Here is a 24,385-nt window from a genome sequence, read left to right on the forward strand (position 1 = left end):
AAAAGATCCACTACTATCCTCATATGAGTTAAATACTGCTGTCCATTTTCTCTTCTGCACAGCTGCCATGAATTGCTTTTCTAAAGAAGATGAAGCAAGATTCTGGCATCATGTCCTAGAAAGAAAAAAATATATTTGCTGTTAGATTAAAGTTTAACAAAGTATAGGACAGAAGCTTGTTACATCTGAAAGTGAATAGCAATTACTAAAATGATACTAATCAAAAATAAAAGTGAGAAGAAAGTGCCAGGGTATCAAAGATCATCAAAAGCAGATAGGGGAGATTGGTTGTTCCTGACTAAAAAGAGATGTACTGTAATAATGGCCATTTTCTTAATTGTGTCCCAGAAAAGTCAAATCTTACCATCAATATGTCACCTTGATGAATTTTGTAGCTTCTTTTCTGCCAATTCATAACTTCTCTCCCTCTTCCTCTAAGGTTCTTGTTTCACTTTCTGTTTTTCATGTGATTCATCTCTATCAGACAATATAAAATATATTTAGCCATTGGCTCCCTATGACTTATTTCTAGTCCTCAACTATTGAACAGGATTTTATATCTCACATTGCTTAATAGCTTATCATCTGAAATTGATTCTTTAGTATAGATTTTATTGTGATTTTTCTGATGAATTAGATGGTATTTATCAGTTGCTTTCTATTTTTTTTTTTTTTTTTTTTTTTTTTTTTTTTGGAGCACACATAGCACTATTCTGCCTAATTTCTCTTTTCTAGTCTTTTTACTTTTATAAGTTATGGCTACATATGTATCTTTACATTATGCATTTTCTTAAGAAATTGTAAAGTAGCTCATTTGTTTCATTTTTTGTCTACTTGCTCTGTGGCTGGTTTACTCTCAGCCTATCTGTTAATGTCTCAATATCACTCTTCAGCTCTGACCTCACTCTTCATTTCCATCTTGTATGTTAACTTGTGATTGTCAGATGTATACATTTGATAGTCCTGTTAACCTGATTGTAGCCCAAAGAAAATCAACATCTATTTCAAAATTTTTTTTGAAATTTATGTACAGAAAGCTCAAATGATAAACAATAACTTATTCCAGCTATACTGATGAGTTATCAGACACTATATTACATTTTTTTACTTGTTCCTATTTTTAATCAAGCAGCAGCAGCTTGGCATGGTCGTTCATGAGCTACCTTTTTTATTTGATATTTTTTTTATACAATACAATGGTTATATTGTAGGTGGGCTATAAATATCTATTATATCTATGTCTCTGTGTCTCTGTATGTCTATATCATCTATATCTATCTTTATATTTATTTCTATATCTATCTGTCTGACCCTGTCCATTGTATGTCCTTCTGTATGTTTAATATCTGTGAATCTTCTCTAAATCATCTATCTATCTATCATCTATCTATCTATCTGTCTGTTTGTCTCTTTATCTATCTATATATCTATCTATCTAACTATCTATCTATCTATCTATCATCATCTACCTATCTTCTATCACCATTTTTTCTATTATTTTCTACAAATATATATAGCTCTGTATTATCTATGCTTCTCAATAAAGTGAATGCTTATCTAGAATATATTGTTAGACAATTCTAGAGTATAAAACTTGGCACATGATCCACAATCTGATATTATAGATTCCATAGTTATTTTCCTCCATAATCAGATATATCTTCACTATCATAATCAAAGGTAACCCTCTTTTTATTTCTTTCCAAAATAAAAGAGCATAGATATTTGTGTGATTAAAGCCATGTGAACTCACACTTCATAATGTTTTTAATTCTAAGCTTCAATTTCTATTTCTATGAAATATGAGTTTGTAGTGTACATTGAATGATGCCTTCCAAGTGCTCCAAAATTCTTTCTCATTTCAGTCCATATTTTATATGTTCTTCATCAGTTTCCTTATAATGAATCTGTAGCATCTGACAGCATTGATAACATTCTTCATCCCATGTATCTTCTACAAATCTGTTTTGTTTTAGGTCCCCACCAGATTTATGTTAAGGCAATACACGATTGGACATAAGAGAGACAGGTGGAAAAAGGTTGAGGAGGGAAAATGAAGGTAGTAGGAGGAGATTCCAGAGGAGATGGAAGTGGGCATTTAAGTTTCTCTCAGCACATCTCATCATAAATAAGGTCATTATGAATGTTTTATAAGGGATAGAATTGTACAAGACCATTTGATTTATCTAGGTTGGAAAATTATATTTTACTAACTGGATCAGAGTGTTTTCGGGTATTCTTTGATGTGGTGACTTAACTGATTTCAAAGGGTGTACCTTCCGGACACATAAAACCCGCCACTGAGTTATTTGTGTGTGTGTGTGTGTGTGTGTGTGTGTGTGTGTAAGGCCTGGCAACAAGACATTTTATGAGAACAACATGTCCAGGCAGTCATACCAATCAGCACCTAAAAAATGAGATCATGGGAGGCTGATAAAAGGTTAACACATCATTTTTAATATTTACCCCAACACACACACTCACACTCACACACACACACACACACACACACACACACACACATACACACACACACACACACACACCCTGCCTTAACAGAGAGGTTGCAGACAATTCAGTTCCAATTATATATCTAACCTATGTCTAATATTTAATTTTTACAAATGCCAGCAAAGTGTTTGTTCTGAAGAAACATCTCTATAATTTAGAACATCCTCCTTTACAATTCATCAAAAAGGATGATTTTCTAATCATGTATATATTATACAAGACAATGAGTAGAAGATATTATTAATCCAACAGAACTACTCCTTGTCTTTTTCTGTTTGTATCAAAAGAACATTAAAGCTATAATTAGATTGTATGTCAATGAGAACTACTGTTCCTATATAATGTTTATTCCTGCATAATGCAGTGGAGAAAAAATTGTTTTTGAATGATTGCTAGAATGTCAAAAATATAAATTTAACATGTATAGTTTTATTATTAAAAAACTGAATTCATTTTATTTAAACACACAACATAATAAAAATTTGCAGTTTAGATTTTTTTTCTTTTTTTCTTTTCTGAACTTCATATAGTTTGTGAGTTGTTTCTGGGGTGTTGAGAGCTTTCTGGGGTTAATATCCAATTATCAGTGACTGCATATTATATCTGTTCATTACTGACTGGGTTATCTCACTCAGGATGATATTTCCTAGATGGATCCATTTTCTTAAAAATTTCAAAATGTCAACTGAACTGAACAAAATGTTCTCAGTTGCAGAATATCGAATGGCTGAGAAATATCTGAGGAAGTGCTCGACATCCTTAGCCATCAGGGAAATGCAAATCAAAACAACCCTGAGATTCCACCTCACACCAGTCAGATTGGCCAAGATCCAAAACTCAGACGACAACAGATGCTGGCTAGGTTGCAGAGAAAGAGGAACACTTCTCCATTGTTGGTGGGGTTGCAAACTAATACAACCACTCTGGAAATCAGTATGGCCATACCTCAGAAAATTGGACATAATACTACCTGAAGACCCAGCTATTCCACTTCTGGGCATATACCCCAGAGACACCTTAGTACACAACAAAGATATATGCACTACAATGTTCATAGCAGCTCTACTTATAATAGCCAGAAGCTGGAAATAACCCAGATGCCCTTCAGAAGTTGAATGGATACAAAAATTGTGGTACATTTACACAATGGAATACTACTCAGCCACCAGAAACAATGACTTAACCAAATTCTTAAGAAAATGGCTGCATCTAGAGAATATCATTCTGAGTGTGATAACCCAGTCACAAAAGAACAGACATAATATGCAGTCACTGATAGTGGGATGCTAACCCTCAGAGGCTAGCACTGCCCCAGAAACAACTCACAGACTGTAGGCAGTCCAAAAAATAAAGAAAACAAAACAAAACAAAAAAAAAATCTTTACAGAACAAGAAAACGTTGACTATTTTCATGTTACATTTTGTTTTGCATGTACTTTGTGCTCATTGCAACTATTGGGTTTTCGATGCATACTGTCAAACTTTAACAAGATCAAGTACTGACTATTCATATAGATTTATGTAAAAATTATTTTAAAATCTGAAAAAGAAATACTGACATATATGTATTGTATAATTTTACGCAAACATGCTTGAAATCTGTACATTGTTTTGTAAAATAAAGATGTTAAAATAAAAAAAAGAGCGCAGCAACTGAGTCATAAGGCAGTTTAAAAAAGAAAAAAAAAAATTTCAAAAAGTCATTGTTCTGATAGCTGAGTAGTACTCCATTGTGTAAATATATCACAATTTTTGTATCCATTCATTTAATGAAGGACATTTGGGTTCTTTCTAGCATATGACTATTATATATAGGGCTGCTTTGAACATTGTGGTACCTGTGTCTTTTTTGTATGCTGAAGCTTATATGGGATATATGCACAAAACTGGTATAACTAGGTCTTCAGGGAGTACTATGTCCAATTTTCTCATAAATCGCCAGACTGATTTTATAGAGTGGTTGTAACAGTTTACAACCCCACCAACAATGGAGAAGTGTTCCTCTTTATCCACATCCTTGCCAGCATCTGCTGTCATCTGAATTTTTCATCTTAGCCATTCTGACTGGTATGAGGTAGAATCTCAGGGTTGTTTTCATTTTCATTTTTGATGGCTAATGATGTGAAGCATTTCCTTAGATGCTTTCCAGCCATTCAATATTAGTCAATTGAGAACTTTTTGTTTAGCTCTGTACCCCATTTTTAATAGGGTGGCTTAATTTTATTGTGTCTAGCTTCTGGAGTTATTTCTTTACCTTGCATATTAGGCCGCTATGTGATGTGGGGTTGTTAAAAAATGACTCTCAAATATGATCCCTTCATTTTTGACAAATCAGCTGCAAACATTCCATGGGAAAGAGACAGCTTCTTCAACAATGGTGTTGGTCCAACTGGCACTCAGCATGGCGAAGAATGAAAATAGACCCTTTTTTAAGTGATTCAAATATCTTCACATTAAACCAGGTACACTGAAACTATGAGAAAAGAAAGTAGGGAAAACCTTAGAAGACATAAGCATAGGACAAAATTTTCTGAACAGAACACCAATGGCTCGTACTCTAAAATCAAATATTGACAAATGGGACTTAATGAGGTTGCAAAATTTCTGTAAGGCTAAGGACAATGTCAAGAAAACAAAATGGCAGCCAGCAGAGTGAGAAAGATCTTTAGCCTTTTTCCTAATTTCTTTTTCCACATGGTTGTCCTTTGAGTAAAGGAAGGCTACTTCTTTGTTTGAATTAATTTTATATCCAGCCACTTTGCTGAATTTGTTCATTAGCTGTAGAAGTTCTCTGATGGAATATTTGTGGTCACTTAATTACACTATCATGTCACTTGCAAATATTGATGTTTTTACTTCTTCCTTTCCAATTTGTATACTCTTGATTTCCTTTGGCTCTCTAATTGCTTCAGCCAGAAAGTCCAGTATTATGTTGAATAGGTAGTGGGACAGTGGGCAGCCTTGCGGAGTCCATGATTTTAGTGGGATTGCTTCAACTTTCCCACCATTAAGTTTCATGTTGGCTGTTGGTTTGCTGTATATTGCTTTTATTATGTTTAGGTATGGGCATTGGATTCCTGTTCTTTCCAAGACTTTTAAAATGAAAGGGTGTTGACTTTTGTCAAATTCTTTTGCAGCATCTAGTGAGATGACTATATGGGGTTTTTTTTAGTTCATTTATACGGTGGATTACATTGATGGATTTCAGTTTATTAAAACATTCCTTCTTCCCAGGGATGAAGCCTACTTGATCATGGTGAATGATCATTTTTATGTGGTCTTGCATTCTATTTACAAGAATTTTTTTGAGTATTTTGTGCATCAATTTTCATAAGCGAGATTGGTCTGACTTCTATTTCCTTGTAGGGTCTTTGTATGGTTTGGGAAGGAGGGTTATTGTGGCCTCAAGAATGACTTAGGTAGTGTTTCATCTGATTCTATTTTGTGGAATAATTTGGAAGCTATTGGTATTAGGCCACCAATAAATATCTGATAAAATTCTGTTCTGAACCCATCTGGACCTGAGATTTTTTTTGGTTGGGAGGCTTTTGATGACTGCTTTTTATTTCTTTAGGTGTTTTGGGATTATTTAGATGGTTTACCTGGTCCTGGTTTAACTTTAGTATCTGTTATCTCCCTAGGAATTCATCCATTTCCTCCAGATTTTCCAGCTTTGTTGAATATATGCTTTTGTAGTAGCATCTGATGATTTCTTGAATTTACTCAGTTTAATTATTATGTCTCCACTTTCATTTTTAATTTTGTTAATTTGGATTCTCTTTCTTTGCCTTTTAGTTAGTCTGGCTAAGTTTTTATCAATATTGTTAATTTACTCAAAGATTCAGATCTTGGTTTTGTTAATTCATTGAATGTTTTTTTTTTTTTTTTTTTTTTTTTTTTTTTTTTTTTTTTTTTTTGGTTTCTCTTTGGTCTATTTCTATTCTAAGTATGATTATTTCTTGCTGTCTACTCAATTGGGTGTATCTGCTTCCTTTTATTTCCTAGAGCTTTCAACTTTGCTGTCAAGTTGTTAGTGTTTGCTCTCTCCTCTTTCTTTTTGGAAGCATGCAGAGCTATAAGTACTGTTTTCATTGTATCCCATAGGTTTGGATATGTGTTTTTGTTTTCATTAAATTCTAGAAAATCCTTAATTTTCTTCTTTATTTCTTCTTTAACCCTTATGTCATTTAATAGATCATTGTTTAGTTTTCATGTGTTTATGTGCTTTTTATTGTATTTGTTGTTCTTAAAGACCAGCCTTAGACCATTTAGATATGATAGGATGCATGGGAGTATTTCAGTCTTCTTATATCTATTGAGGCTTGTTTTTTGACCAATTCTATGGTCAGTTTTGGAGAAGGTGCCCTTAGGTGGTGAGAAAAATATGTATTCTTTGGTTTTAGGATTATATGTTCTGTAGATATCTTTTTTCTATAGAAAAGCTTTATTTTCAAAAACAAAAATAATTGTACATTTTTGCATAGAAGTATACAAATACATTTTTTAAGGTTGTAATTAAATATTTGTGGGTACATTTACATACACATATGGATATATGTAACAATAATATAGGAAAAGTGGGTATTAGATTGAGGATATGGGAGAAAAACTGGGAGGGTTTGTAGAAAGGAAAGGTGGACTATTCTGTGACGGGATGAATTTCTTTTCTGGTCCAACCTATTTGGAATTCTGTAGTCTTCTTTTATGCTCATGGTCACCTCATTCTTAAGGGTAGGGAACTTTTATTTCAAGTTTTTTTTTGAATATATTTACTGTTCCTCTTATTTGATATTTTTTGCCCTATTCTATTCTTATTATTCTTAGGTTTGGTCTGTTCATTGTGTCCCAGATCTCCTGGACATTTTGTTTTAGGAGCTTTTAGGTTTTTGCATCTTCTCTGACTGTTTTATCTCTGTTTGCAATGTTTTTTTTTTTTTTTTTTTTTTTTTTTTTTTTTTTTTTTCGTCCCACGAGATTCTCTCTTCCTTCTCTTGTAGTCTGTGATATACTTGCATCTGTGACTCCTGGTTTCTTTTTTAGATTTTCTACCTCTTGGGTTGTCTCTTTCACTGTTTTCTTTATTGTTTCCATTTCCGTTTTAAATTCCTTCTTCCATTCCTTCATCTCTCTTGTTTTGTTTTGCTCTAGTTCTTTGAATTCTTTGAGTGTTTTTCTTGTTTTCTTTTTAAAAGCTTCTAATTCTTTATGCTTTTCCTCCAGTTCTTGTTTAGCGATCTCTATCATCATCTTGAGATATGATTTTGGGTCTGTGTCTTATTTTTCTGGAGTGTTTTGCATTCTGCTGTTTGCTGTGATGGGAGAGATGGGTGCTGGTGTTGCCAGGTAGTCTTGGTTTCCCTGGGTATATTCTTTTGCTTTCTTCTTGCCATCTTGTTGTCTGTGATTATACATGGGCTTGTTGTGATTGCTTCTACTCTCTCCTTTGTACCTGGCTGTGTCCCTGGATCTTTGCTGTTCCTTGTGGTAGATGGCCAGAACACCTGTTCTTCATGCATGGACTGCCAGTTGGAAACAAATGCCCTAAAGCAGGGTTCCTGCTTCTTTGAACCATTCTGGGGGGGGGTTCAATTGCCACGCGCTCAGCAGAGACCTCTCTGCTCCCCTGCTTCTCGGAATGCTGTCTTAACAGGCCTGTGTCCCTGGATCTTTACTGTTCCTTGTGGCAGATGGCCTGAGCACTAGTTATGCATGCATGTGTTTCTGGCTAGAAACAAACACCCTAAAGCAGGGTTCCTTCTCCCCTGATTGATAGTTTTATTATTATAAATAATAATGCGTTAGAAATTCATATATTATTATCACTCATTTTGTAATTAATTTGATCTCTGTATTTTAACTCTGTGGGCAAGAAATTAGTATTATGATGGTTATATCATGTAATTACATTCATGAATATATGTGAGTATATGTTTGCATACTTCATTTTGTGCTTATTTGGAATAAAATAGTGAGCTGTATCCCAAAGCTCATATCACAGCCTTTGCTATTTCATATGGACTGACTGTATCCTGTCATTCAAAATATTCTTAAATCACCTTTATTTTTATATTTATGTGTTTTATTTTCTGATGCCAAATCTTTTTCTTAAAACAATTTTATTTTACAAAACAAAGATAAATGTACAGATTTTAAAAATTTTTTTGCTTAAAATTATACATTTTTGTCAGTACTTATTTTTCAGATTTTAACATAATTTTTACATAAAACTATATGAATATATTTTTAGTCAGTTCTGATTTTTTTCAAGGTTTGATAGTATGCCTTGAAAACTTAATAGTTACAATGAGCATAAAGTACATGTAAAATAAAGTGTAACATGGAAATAGTTAAAGTTTTCTTGTTTTCTAAATATTTTGTTTTGTTTTGTTTTGTTTTCTTTATTTCTTTGACTTCATACAGTCTGTGAGTTGTTTCTGGGGGAATGCAAGCCTCTGGGGTTAGCATTCCAATATCAGTGACTGCATATTATGTCTGTTCTTTAGTGACTGGGTTTTCTCACTCAGGATGATATTTTCCAGATGCAGCCATTTTTTTAAAAATTTGGTTAAGTCATTGTTTCTGGTGGCTGAGTAGTATTCCATTGTGTATATGTACCACAATTTTTGTATCCATTCATCTTCTGAAGGACATCTGGATTCCTTCCAGCTTCTGGCTATTATAAATACAGCCGCTATGAACATTGTGGTGCATATATCTTTGTTGTGTATTAAAGTGTCTCTGGGGTATATGCCCAGCAGTGGAATAGCTGGGTCTTCAGGTAGTACTTACTATATCCAATTTTCTGAGGTATCACCAGACTGATTTCCAGAGTGGTTGTATTAGCTTGCAACCACACCAACAGTGGAGAAGTGTTCGTCTTTCTCTGGAGCCTCACTAGCATCTGCTGTCATCTGTGATTTGGATCTTGGCCAATCTGACTGGTGTGAGGTGGAATCTCAGGGATGTTTTGATTTGCATTTCCCTGATGGCTAAGGATGTCGAGCACTTCCTCAGATGTTTCTGAGCCATTCGGTGTTCCTCAACTGAAAATGTTTTGTTTAGCTCTGCACCCCATTTTTTAATAGGGTTATTTGATTCTCTGGTGTCCAGCTTTTTGAGTTCCTTGTATACCTTAGATACAACGCCACTTTCTGATGTGGTGTTGGTAAAAATCTTTTCCCATTCTGTTGGTTGCCATTTTGTTTCCTTGATGATGTCCTTAGCCTTACAGAAACTTTGCAATCTCATTAAGTCCCATTTGTTAATCTTTGACCTTAGAGCTTGAGCCAATGGTGTTTTGTTCAGGAAATTTTCTCCTGTGCTTATGTGTTCTAAGGTTTTCCCTACTTTCTTATCTAATAGTTTCAATGTATCTGCTTTAATGTGGAGATCTTTGATCCACTTGCACTTGAGCTTTGTACAAGGAGATAAGAAAGGGTCTATTTTCATTCTTTTGCATGCTGAGTGCCAGATGGATCAGCACCATTTGTTGCATAGGATGTCCTTTTTCCATTGAATGTTTACTGCTCCTTTGTCCAAATCAGGTGACCATATACATGAGGGCTCATTTCTGGATCTTCTATTCTATTCCATTGATCCACATGCCTATTTCTGTACCAGCACCATGTAGTTTTCAGCACAATTACATGTAATATATCTTGAGATCAGGGATAGTGATTCCCGCAGATGTTTTTTTGTTGTTGAGGATGGATTTCGCTATTCTAGGTCTTTTTTTATTCCATATGAAATTGCACATTTATCTTTCCAATTCCATGAAGAACTGGGTTGGAATTTTGATGGGGATTGCATTGAATCTGTAGATTGCTTTTTTTAGGATGGCCATTTTTAAGATGTTGATTTTTCCAATCCATGAGCATGGGAGATCTTTCCATTTTCTGAGATCCTCCTCAATTTCTTTCTTTAGGGTTTGAAGTTTATGTCATAAAGGTTCTTCACTTGCTAAGTTAGAATCACACCAAGATATTTCATAGTTTTTGAAACGATTGTGAAGGGTACGTTTTTCCTAATTTCTTTCTCCACATGTTTGTCCTTTGAGTATAGGAAGGCTACTGATTTGTTTGTGTTAATTTTGTATCCAGCCACTTTCCTGAACTTGTTTATCAGCTGTAGGATTTCTCTGGTGAAATTTTTGGGGTCACTCAAGTACACTATCATGTCACCAGATAAGAGTGATGTTTTTATCTCTTCCTTTCCGATTTGTATCCACTTGATGTCCTTTTGCTGTCTAATTGCTCCAGCTAGGACTTTCAGAACTATGTTCAATAGGTAGGGGAGAGTGGGCAGCCTTCTCGAGTACCTGATTTTAGTGGGATTGCTTCAAGTTTCCAGCCATTAAGTTTGATGTTGGCTGTTGGTTTGCTGTATATTGCTTTTATTATGTTTAAGTATGGACCTTGGATTCCTGTTCTTTCCAGGACTTTTAACATGAAGGGGTGTTGGATTTGTCAAATGCTTTCTCAGTATCTAGTGAGATGATCATGTGATTTTGATCTTTGAGTTTGTTTATATGGTAAATTACCTTGATGGATTTCCTTATGTTAAACTATCCCTGCATCCCAGGGATGAAGCCTACTTGGTCATGATGAATGATCATTTTGATGTGTTCTTGGATTCAGTTTGCAAGGATTTTGTTGAGTATTTTTGTGTCAATGTTCATAAGTGAGATTTGTCTGAAGTTTTCTTTCCTTGTAGGGTCTTTGTGTGGTTTAAGTACGAGGGTTATTGTAGCCCCCCCCAAAAAAAAGAGTTGGGTAATATTCCATTTTATTCTATCTTTTGTAATAGTTTGGAGAGTATTGGTGTTATATCCCCAATAAATGTCTGATAAAATTCTGCAAACAACCCGTCTGGACTTGGGCTTTTCTTGGTTGGAAGGCTTTTGATGACTTCTTCTATTTCTTTAGGTGTTATAGGGTTATTTAAATGGTTTACTTGGTCCTGTTTTAACTGTAGAAACTTGTATCTGTCTAGGAATTCGTCCATTTCCTCCAGATTTTCCAATTTTGTGAAGTTTAAGTTTTTGTAGTAGGATCTGTTGATTTCTTGAATTTCCTCAGTTTCAGTTGTTATGTCTCCACTTTCCTTTTTGATTTTGTTAACTTGTATACTCTCTCTTTCCCCTCTAGTTAGTCTGGCTAGGGGTTTATCAATCTTGTTGATTTTCTCAAAAAACCAACTCTTGGTTTTGTTGATTTTTTCAATGGTTCTTTTTGTTTCTATTTGGTCTATTTCTGCCCTAATTTTGATTATTTCTTGCCGTCTACTCTTATTGGGTATATTTGCTTCCCTTTGTTCTAGGGCTTTTAGCTGTGCTGTCAGGTTGCTGATGTAGGCTCTTTCCAATTTCTTTTTGGAAGCACTTAGGGCTTTGAGTTTTCCTCTTAATACTGCTTTCATTGCATCCCATAGGTTTGGGTATGTTGTGTTTCAGTTTTCGTTGAATACTAAAAAATCCTTAATTTCTTTCTTTATTTCTTCTTTGACCCTGCTATTGTTTAACAGAGTGTTGTTTAGTTTCCATGTGTATGTGGGCTTTTTGTTGTCTTTGTTGTTGTTAAAGACCAGCCGTAGACCATGGTAATCTAAGAGGATGCATGGGAGTATTTCAATCTTCTTATTTTGATGGAGGCTTGTTCTGTGTTCAATTATGTGGTCCATTTTTGAGAAGGTGCCATGGGTTGGTGAGAAGAAGGTGTATTCTTTTACTTTAGGATAATATGTTCTGTATATATCTATTAATTCTAGTTGGTTCAAAGTCTCTGCTAGTTGTGCAGTGTTTGTTCAGTTTCTGTTACCATGATCTCTCCATTGGTGAGAGTAGGGTATTAAAGTCTCCCACTATTATTGTGTGGGGTGAAATGTATTTTTTGAGCTTTGGTAGGGTTTCTTTTATGAATGTGGGTGTTTTTTTATTTGGAGCATATATGTTAAGGATTGAGAGTTCCTCCTGACAGATTTTCCAGGTAATGAGTAAAAATTGTCCTTCCTTATCTATTTTGATAACTTTTGGTTGGAAATTTACTTTATTCGATACTAGAATAGCCACTCCAGCTTGCTTCTTGGAGCTGTTTGCTTGGAAGTTTTTCCCACCCTTTTACTCTGAGATAGTGTCTGTCTCTGTCTCTGATATGAATTTCCTGTATGCAGCAAAAGGCTGGATTTTGTTTATGTATCCCGTCTGATAGTCTATGTCTCTTTATTGGGGAGTTCAGTCCATTTATGTTAATAGATATCAAGGAATAGTTGTTTCTGTTTCCTGCCATTATTGCTTTTTTGGGTTGAGTTGTATTTGTGTTTTTTTCTTCTTTTAGTTTTCTTGTTTAGGAGTTTTCTTGTTTTTACTAGGCTGTATTTTCTCTCATTGTATTGGGTTTTCCACCTATAATTCGTTGCAGTGCTGGGTTTGTGGTCAGATATTGTGTGAATTTTGATTTGTCTTGAAATATCTTCATCTTTCCTTCGACGGTGATTGATAGTTTTGCTGGGTATAGCAGCTTGGGCTAGCACTTGTGCTCTCTTAGGGTGTGCATGATGTCTGTCCAGGCTCTTCTAGCTTTCAAAGTCTCAGTTGTTAAATCGGGTGTGAGTCTGATTGGCCTGCCTTTATATGTAACCTGACCTTTTTCCCTTACTGCTTTTAGTATTCTTTCTTTGTTTTGGGTACTTGATGTTTTTACTATTATGTGTCGGGAGGTATTTCTTTTCTGGTCCAACCTATTTGGAGTTCTGAAGGCTTCTTTTATGCTCGTTGTCATCTCATTCTTGAGGGTAGGGACGTTTTTTTATATGATTTTGTTGAAGATATTTACTGTGCCTCTTAGTTGATACTCTTCTCCCTCTTCTATTCCTATTATCCTTAGGTTCATTCTTCTCATTGTGTCTTGGATTTCCTGAACTTTAGAGTTTCTTAAGACAAAATATCACAGAAATAGAACTGTTAGAGCCCTGACTTCACTCTGAAACTTCACAATACATTTCTTCATTTTTTTGCATTGTTTTCAATATTCTTTTGTTCCAAGTACACACTTTATTTGCCCTTGAACTCTGCAATTTTGAAGGATTTTTTCAGCACAAAGTTAAAATATAGCCTCAGCCTTTCATGAATAAATGGTCAGATATGTTCTAGAGGGGAGTGGCAAAAAACAAACAAACAAACAATAAAAACCCAAATGAAAAAGCAATCCTTGTACCAATTTTTGTCTTAAGGTTTTGACTAAGGTGATATAGCATTATTATTTTTATTGGATATTCTGTGTTTACATTTCAAATTTTATACCCTTTTCCCCTACTCCCATCCTCCCTCCGCCTCCACTTACTTTTATGAAGGTGCTCTCTCCCCCAACCACCCTCTCTACCTCAGTGCCTTGGCATTCCCCTACACTGGAAAATTATGCCTCTTTTCCCATTGACGCCAGAGTATGCTATCCTTTGGTAAATATGCAACTGGATATCTTCATGTGTCCTTATTAGTTGGTGTTTTAGTCCCTAAGAGTTATGGAGTGTTTGTTTGGTTGATGATGTTGTTCTTCTTATGGTGTTGCAAACTTTATTGGGCCAAAGTGTTTCCTTTGGAAGTAGATGTCGATTGAAGATATCTTCTTCGTTTTAGTTAAGAGTCCCTGTCTGTATTCTTCTACAAGTATTGAAAACCTATCATACAATAACTTGTGCATTTTTGGTTTTGTGTTTTTAGTGTGGGTTTGTGTGTGTGTTTCTTGTGCTTTATCTTTGCTATTATTTTGTAAATTCTAATTTGTGTGCCATTTGTTTGTTTGTTTGTTTGTTTGTGTACTAAAGAGGGAGAAAATAGGGTATAGATTTGGATGGTATAAAGGATCTGGAAAGAATTGGCAAACAAAAACTTTGATAACATTGATCAGAATATATTCTATGAAAAACAAATAAAAACAACAGCAAAAATAAAGTTTATCTCATTGTAGATATGTCTATATTTGTGTCAAGCTGGCAAAAATCCAAACAACACATTTTGGGATATGTAAGTTTTCTTCTTTCTCTTAAGAGCATACCTTGTGCCCTGTAGCATAGAAATACTGCTGTGTAAAAATACTGACAAAATCTGCTACCAAATAAATGGGATGTTGTTGGTTTGTCTTGTTATTATTGTATTAATTTTTGTTTTGCAAATTTTAAAATTTTATTTATTATATGTATATAATAAGCATGTATGTGTTCATTACCTATGTATGTATTATGCACATATCTATATATGTATATATTTTGTGGGGCAGACAAAAAGTGCCCAGAGCAAGCATGTGCTAGTCCTAGCATGATTTGCAAAGGTTGTTCTCACCCACCTTGTTGAGGTCTCAGCTATAACTCAGGTCATTAACTCTGGCAGTAAGCACCTTTGCTGAGTCACCTTGTTAAAATGGGAGAATTTTAAAATCCACATATTTAGAATAGGAAAATGATTTTTTCAGAAATCTTGACTATCTTCTTGGAAAGAGCTAGAGAAAAAATTACTGTGGCAGATGGCAGTGTTGAGAAGAGGGATACAAGTGGCAGCATGACAGTGACAGAAACTGCCAGATTTGCTGAATAAATGTGTTCCTGTTATTTTAAAGTTACTAGCATTTGTCCGTATTAGGTTTGCCATTTATTGGCATCAGCATGACCCCCTTACTAAGTTTTAAAATAAATAGCATATGTAGGTGTTCAAACCACATGTATTTCTAGAAGTCAATGAGTAATAAAAAACTGTAAGTGGAAACCTTCAAATTTTAAACCCTTTATTTAACAATAACTGTTAAAATTGACTCATTGTAGGGCAAGCATGTAATGTGTCCAATTATAAAATATTAAAGTCATGTTTAAAACAATAGCATTTGTTCCTGATGATAAAAGTCATAATCACTCATTTTGACAGCACAATGATGGGTTCTTTTTATAGATCACTCAGATGATCTGGGAAGTCAGTGACTGCAGTTAAATGACTTACAATTATATGGCATTTATAAATCATAGAAGTGTTGAGAATTTTTGCCACCTTAAAAAGTAGATGTAAGTCATATTTTAGAAATAGAAGCATCAGCTTCAAACTAAATTGTAGAGGAATTCTACTTTTAAATTTTTTATAACTCTATCAATAAGTGATTAGTTTTAATGGAAACTATTCACAGAGTACAGGTGTGTAGATGTGTATGCATGAAGGTGTGTAAGTGTATGCCTTTTTCTGTTTGTTCTTCTTATTCATGCTGTTCCTTGCAGAATCCCAATTGTTTCAGTGTAAAGCATACATCTACTCTGTTAATGATGTATGTCCAGTGCAGAGGTACAGTTTGGGAGCACAGATCACTGTCCTGAATGTGTGCTTGCATAAAATCTCTATCAATAATAGAAAATTTGTTTTGTGTAGTTCTCTGAATATTGTGTCATTGTCCAACAAATGGTAAGTTTGAAATTAGACAATTTTATATTAAGAAGATGTGTCTTACTGGAATCTGGTGTTCATCCTACTGTTTCTATTCATTACTCAGAAGAATAGGAATAACAGAACAATGAAGTTATTAACATAAAATTACATAGCTCTGGACTATCCTTGATTAATTTCTATTATAGATTTGGCTTTATTGTATTATTTTTATTTGGTTCCCAAAATTTCATGAGTTTCCACATGTAAGATGCTGAGGGTCCCTTCCCCCAGTTGACTCTGATTGGTAAATAAAGTTGTCAGTGGCCAATGGCTGGGCAGTAAGACAGATGCAAGAATTTAGCATTCTCTGGCAAGGGGACTGACAGAAAAGACAAATTACCATGTCATGCTAAGAAGGGAAAAACATCCAGGCTTGAGACTACAGAAGAGAGAACATACCAATCATGTATGAGTGGGAAAGTGCTGCCCCAGCTCCTTGCCTCCATTGGTTATAGGGTAGCAAAAATACAATGTAGATTTTAATAAGTAATAGCTCAGGAGTATTGGAGTCAAAGTGTTAGCAACATGGAAGTTTGGGAGGGGTTCAACCATTGAGCTGTTTAAGGCATATTCAAATTGAAGATTTTGCTTGTGTACCTGCATGTGTGAATATGTATATATATATATATATATATATATATATATATATATATATATATATATATATATATATATATATATGTATGTATATATATGTCTTTCATTGGAGAACTCATAATATTGGTACAGGTAGTGAGGGATGCACAACAGCTTTAATTGCCTGCAACAATATTTTTCAGTACATTGTTATTTTTTATCTGTGCTTATAGAATATGAGTATATGTAATCACATTGTGTGAAAATCTGGAAATCATTCTGGCTGTTCCTCAAAAAACTGGACGTTACCACTCCTGGGCATATATCCAAAGATGCTGCGATATCTAACAAAGACACATGGTCTACTCTGTTCAAAGCACCCTTACTTATAATAGCTAGAAGCTGGAAAGAACCCACATGTTCTTCAATAAAGGAATAGAAATAGAAAGTTTGGTTGAATTTATTAATGTTTATTTAATGTCCATAAGTTTACTTAATATAGACTTTATTCTTCATTTGTCTAAAGATCTTATTACCTTCTTTCTTAAACTCTTGGCCTTTGATAAGCTCCCTCACTGCTCTCTTAAGAATTTTAAGTGTTCTTTAACTTCTGATTTATTGTTTTGAATTGGGTTGCCTGATTATAGGTCTCTCTGTAGCTTCTTCATATGAATATCATTTTGAATAATGTTTCCTTGCTCACTCATTTCTCTGACATATTAGTATACAATGTATTTGAATTTTCTCCTATACATTTTAATCTCAATTATGAGCTGTTTTTCCACCAACATAATTGAATTCACACCCAAAAGCTCCTTACAAACGTACTGACTGACACATGTACTCTATGCTAAATGTACACACACAAATTTAAAACAAATGAGGCCAATTCCAAGATACAAGAGAGAGTGCAAAACATTTGTGTTTCATGTTACTGCACTATTTTTTTTCTTATTCCATTCACATTTCTGTAAATTTTAAGATTTCTTTTCACAAAATAATTATTCATTGCATTTATGCACAGTTTCTGCATCCATTCATAAGTTAATTTCCAATTTTCCAGATCAGACTGATCTAATTTTCTATTAATTGTGAACATAGCCACAATAACCACAGGTGTATAATTTTCTGTAGTAATGCTTAAGTAGTATACATTTTACGGAAATAAACTAATCATCAATCTTCTACTCTGCCTTTTGTGTGTGTCTGTGTGTTTTACACAAATCAATGGTGACCAGCTGCCTATAACAACTTGTTAAATAAATATCATTGCATATTTTGATCATTTTCAACAGTGATGATTACATGCTTCAAACAATATTTAGACTTATTATTAATACTAAAATATTTAACATCTAGAGAATAGTCTAAAAATTTTCTGACCAGACCTAATCATTGGGAGGAATGGTTGCTGAAGGAGCCTGAAATTCTTATAACATACTAGGACAGATTCAAACATCCCAGAAATTCAGATAACTTTTATTTTTAGGAACCACATAGAATGCTTTACTTTATTCATTCACAAGGAGTAGGATTCAGAATGAATAAAATTGTATATGCAGTCCAGAATTCCAAGAGATAGACACAATACAATCCTGGTTTATGCAGATATTCAAAATAAATTATAAAATAATAAGTTCTGTAAAATATGCTTACTCTAGTTAGTAACAATCTCTACTTTCAGCTCACAGAGTATTTTTCTTCATATTTTTCTATTGAGACATGTCTTAAGTTATTCTTAAAAGTAGTGATGTATTTCCATATATATACATATTTATATACATATACATATATATATATATACATATATATATATATATATATATACATATACATATATATGTATATGTATATATATATATATGGAAAGATATGGTTCCTTGTGGTTTATGAAGATAAAAACATTTCAAAATCTCATGTTTCTGGCTAAGCAAATCCATGTTTCTTACACACAAATCCTATTATAATATATATCTTTACACACAAATCCTAAAATTATTACTTAGTTTGACCAAAACTAAAACACATAAACACAAACACACATATGCGTACACACATGCATAAACATAAATTTTCATTGGATGGTGTGTTAAATGAAATAGAAATGCTCTGCTTCAATTTTATCTTTATATACATTTAGTTTACACAATAGCTCTTGGCTAATGTTTTCACAATTTTTTTTCAATATATTATAGAGTTTTTGAAATTCCTCTGTGGTAAAAACTTCATATACTTAAAATGTGAGAGGTTGTAAAACAAGCCTTTCTTTAACAAGTCTTTTTAAATAAAGAGATATTTAATTTTCTTTTGTGTATAATTAGATGCTGCTTTAGCAGCTTGAGTGGCTGTATATGTGTGTGTAATCCTCTACTTATAGTTTAATAAGTTCTATTAGTATTTCATGAGGCATCATTAATTTTAATGGCAGTTTTCATACATGTATAAAGCCACTGCTCAGTTGATCTGCAGGAAATTTTTACTTTAGATTTAGTACAAATAGCTACAAACACAGGGCTTCAGTTATATTTTTTTCTGTATTTTAATTGAGCAGGTATGCCTAGGCAAAAAGACCATAATTAGGCTGCCAACATAAAATCAGCTACTCTCATCCAAAACTTTACATATTTGTTAAACGTTGAGAATTGTCATTCACACACACACACACACACACACACACACACACACACACACATACACACACACACACAAATCCTGGGGGTGGGCATCACCTAGGCATATAAATGTGCACATAATGAGTTTATTTCAAAGAAGATATTCTTTATCTTATATTGAAACACCTTCTCTAAATTTTCACAAACCAAATGATTGCCTTCTATCTAAAAGTGCTGCTTCCAATGCTGACTCTTTTTTTTAATATGTTATAATTTAGAACTAACATAATCTTTAGGGGAAAAATTCCCTTTTGGGGAAATAGTTTGTTTATTTGTATTCCCTTCTGGATAAAATAGGTTTAATGGTAAAACAACATGAACAACGACAAAGAATAAAACCTAGTGCTCTAAGAGTGAAATGAAAACTTATAAAACAGTAACAAAATGATGATAGATAAAATATGTAAGCAGATAAAACTTATATGAAAAGAAATATAAAAATAGCACAGTCATTCTAAAACGTTGGAGTAACAGCTATTAAAAATAATGACTTTATGAAAATCCTAGGAAAATGAATGCATCTAGAAAATATCATCCTGAGGGAGGTAACACAGTCATAAAAGAACAGATATAATATGGAGTCATTGATAACTGGATACTAACCCCAGATAGCTTTGAGTACCCAAGGAACAAATCTGAAAGGAAAAAGTAAACACATCACTTTTTGCAGATTACATGATAGTGTACTCAAGTGACCCCACAAATTCCACCAGAAAACTCCTACAGCTGAAAAACAAGTTCAGCAAAGTGGCTGGATATAAAATTAACTCAAATCAGTAGCCTTCCTATATTCAAAGGACAAACATGTGGAGAAAGAAATTAGGGAAAAGATACCCTTCACAATACTTACAAAACTATGAAATACCTTGGTGTGACTCTAACTAAGCAAGTGAAGTACCTGTATGACAATACCTTCAAACCTCTAAAGAAAGAAATTCAGGAAGATCTCAGAAAATGGAAAGATCTCCCATGCTTATGGATTGGATGGATCAACATTTTAAAAATGGCCATCCTACCAAAAACAATCTACAAAGTCAATGCAATCCCCATCCAAATTCCAACAGAGTTCTTCATTGAGTTGGAAAGATCAATGTACAATTTCATCTGGAATAACAAAAGACCTAAAAAAGCGAAATCCATCCTCAACAACAAGAAAACATCTGTGGGAATCACTATCCCTGACCTTAAGCTATATTACAAGGCAATTGAGCTGAAAACTGAATGGTAATGGTACAGAAATAGGCACGTGGATCAATTAAATAGAATAGAAGATCTAGAACTGAGCCCTCATGTATATGGCCAGCTGATTTTTGACAAAGGAGCTGTAAACATTCAATGGAAAAAGGAGAGCCTATTCAACAAATGGTATTGATCCAACTGGCACTCAGCATGCAGAAGAATGAAAATAGGCCCTTTCTTATAAACTTGTACAAAGCTCAAGTGTAAGTAGATCAAAGATCTCCACATTAAACCAGATACACTGAAACTATTAGATGAGAAAGTAGGGAAAACCTTAGAACACATAGGCACAGGAGAAAATTTTCTGAACAAAACACCAATGGCTCAAGCTCTAAGGTCAAAGCTTAACAAATGGGACTTAATGAGATTGCAAAGTTTCTGTAGGGCCAGGACATTATCAAGAAAACAAAATGGCAGCCAACAGAATGGAAAAAGATCTTTACCAACTCCTCATCAGATAGAGGCCTAATTTACAAGGTATACAAAGAACTCAAAAAGCTTGACACCAGAGAATCAAACAATCCTATTAAAATGGGGTACAGAGTTCAACATAACATTCTCAATTGAGGAAAATGGAATGGTTGATAAACATCTAAGGAAGTGCTCAACATCCTTAGCCATCAATGAAATGCAAATCAAAACAACCCTGAGATTATTTCTCACACCAGTCAGATTGGCCAAGATCCAAAACTCAAATGACAGCAGATATTGGCCAGGTTGTGGAGAAAGAGGAACATTTCTCCACTGTTGGTGGGGTTGTAAACTGATACAGCCACTCTGGAAATCAGTCTGGAGATTTCTCAGAAAATTGGACAGAGTACTACCTGAAGATTCAGCTATTCCACTTCTGGGCATATACCCCAGAGACACTCCAATAAACAACAAAGATGCATGCACCACAATGTTCATCAAAGCTCTATTTATAATAGCCAGAAGCTGGAAAGAACCCAGATGTCCTTCAGTAGATGAATGGATACAAAAATTGTGGTACATTTACACAATGGAGTACTACTGAGCTATCAGAAACAATGACTTAACCAAATTCTTAAGAAAATGGTTACATCTAGAGAATATCGTCCTGAGTGACAAAAGAACAGACATAATTTCCAGTCACTGATAATGGGATGCTAACCCCAGAGGCTTGGACTGCCCCAGAAACAACTCACAGACTGTTTGAAATTCAAGAAAAAAATTAAATAAAATAAAACACACAAACAAAAAAAAAAAGGTCATGCTCAATCATTACACAGGAAGGAAATGATGACTAATTTCGTGTTACATCCTTTTTTAAATGTACTTTGTGCTCATTGTAACTAGTAAGACCTTAATGCAGAGTATCAAGCCTTAAAAAAAAAGAGAAAAAAAGTCAAGCACTGACAAAAATGTATTTGTATACATTTCTAAAAAATATGTTTAAATTTTTTTATCTTTGTTTTTTAAAATAAATTTTAAAAAAAAGGAAAGCTACTGATTTGTTTGAGTTAATTTTATATTCAGCCACTTTGCTGAGTATGGATTTCTGATTTTGTTAATTTGGATTCCTTCCCTTTACTCTGTAGTTTATCTGGGTAATGGTTTATCATTGTTGTTAATTTTCTCAAAAAAACAGCTCTTGGCTTTTTTGATTCTTTCAATTTCGTTTTGTTTTTATTGCGTTAATTTCTGCTTAGAGTTTGATTATTTCTTGCTGTGTACTCCTCTTTGGTGTATTTGCTTTATTTTGTTCCAGAGCTTAAAATTGTGCTGTTAAGTTGCTAGTGTATGCTCACTCCAGTTTCTTTTTTGAAGCTCTCAGAGCTTTGAGTTTTTCTCTCAGTGCTGCTTTCATTGCATCCAATAGGTTTGGGTGTGTTGTGTTTTCATTTTCATTAAAATCTAGAAAATCTGTAATTTCTTTCTTTATTTCTTCTTTGACCATGATGTTGTTTAATAGAACATTGGTTAGTTTCCACGTGTATATGAACTTGTTGTTGTCTTTGTTGTTTTTAAAGACAAGCCTTAGACAATTGTGATCTAATAGGATTCATGGGAGTATTTCAATCTACTTATATCGATTAAGTCTTGTTCTGTGACAGATTGTATGCTTAATTTGGTGAAGGTGCCGTGAGGCTCTCAGAAGAAGCTGTATTCTTTTGTTTCAGGATGAAATCTTCTGTAGATATCTATTAATTCCCATTGGTTCATAACCTCTGCTAGTTTCAGTGCATCTTTGTTCAGTTTCAGTTTCCACTATCTGTCCATTGATGAGAGTGAGTGTTGAGGTCTCCCACTATTATTGTGTAAGGTGATATGTATTTTTTGAGCTTTAGTAGGGTTTCTTTAATGAATATGGGTGCTCTTGTTTTTGGAGCATATATGTTAATGATTGAGAGTTCTTAGGTTTCAAAGAGGGAAACTACATCCTAGTAAAAACAAGAAAATACTTAAGCAAGAAAACCAAAAGAAGAATGACATACAGGCTCAATCTACCTTAAAAGCAAAAAAAGTAGGAAACAGCAACCACTATTTCTTAATATCTTTTAACATAAATGAACTCAATACCCAAATAAAAAGACATAGGCTATCAGACTGGATACATAAACAGAATCCAGCATTTTCCTGCTTACAGGAAATTAATCTCAGAGACAAAGACTGACACTATCTCAGAGTAAATGTTGGGAAAATACCTTCTAAGCAAATGGCCCCAAGAAGCAAGCTGGAGTGGCCATTTTAATATTGAATAAAGTAGATTTTTCAACCAAAAGTTTTCAAAAATATAAGGAAGGACACTTTTTACTGATTTATCTCTTTTTAAAATAAAGATGTAACAGAAAAAAAGAGAAAAAAATGGTATGTTAGGTGGGTAATAGTTCACTTATTAACTTGCATAAATGGATCCTGAAATTGTCTTGTGTAGCAATGTATCTGTAAAGAAATTGGCTTTTACTTTTATTTATTTTTTTCTCAAGTTTTATTAGATACTCTGTATTTACATTGGAGATGTTATCCCTTTCCCCCTCCCCAGTCCCATCCCTGCTTACCATCTATTTGCCTTCATGAGAATATGTTCAATCTCTTGAAACCTTGAGGCGTTTAGAAAAATGAGTCAGTATTGAAGTTTACAGTAGTTTAGAGAGGATAAAAATTTGCTTACCTTCTTACTTACCTTACCTTTTCTTTAATCCTTAAAGTTACAATGGATCTTGTTGTCTACCCTAGATGTCTCTGTTGAAAAAGTTGAAAAGTTGACTATTTCTTGTAAAAAACCTTGTTAACTATGATTTTTCATATTATAATACTTTTAATTTTTATTCCTTTTAAGGTAAATGCAAGTTTTAATTTCAACAAAAAGAGGTAATATAACAGAAGTGTGGTAGTTGAGTTTAAAAGTCTTTTCTTTTTTTTTTTTAAACAACTTTATTTTACAAAACAAAGATAAATGTACAGATTTTAAACATTTTTTGCTTAAAATTATACATTTTTTGTCAGTACTTTTTTCAGATTTTAACATAATTTTTACATAAAACTATATGAATATATTTTTTAGTCAGTACTTGATTTTTTTCAAGGTTAAAAGACTTTTTTAAAAAGTAATTCTGGGGTTTTCTAGCATATACACACCCAGATGCAGTGTTGACTATTCCTTCAAATTTACCACATAGTATTAAGTGTATGTCTCATTGGTTTCACATACTTTGGAGCCCACAGATTCCATGCTCTACTACCATCTTATTCTTAGATTCTAGTTTCACATTTCTTATATGCAGCCTGTGTGTTGCTCTTTCTCCAGTATTTAACCTGTGGATATCTCTGTTGAATGTTTTCCCATAAATACCACCCTATTTAGCCTGTTGATCTATTCATTGAAAGTTTGTTCATAAATACCACCCCGCAGAAGAACATCAACCCAAAGTGTGTTCTCTGTCACATCACCATTCAGCTGTAGCTGTCTTCA

The sequence above is a fragment of the Micromys minutus genome (assembly GCF_963924665.1).
Source record: "Micromys minutus genome assembly, chromosome: 1".
Classification (NCBI taxonomy): domain Eukaryota; kingdom Metazoa; phylum Chordata; class Mammalia; order Rodentia; family Muridae; genus Micromys; species Micromys minutus.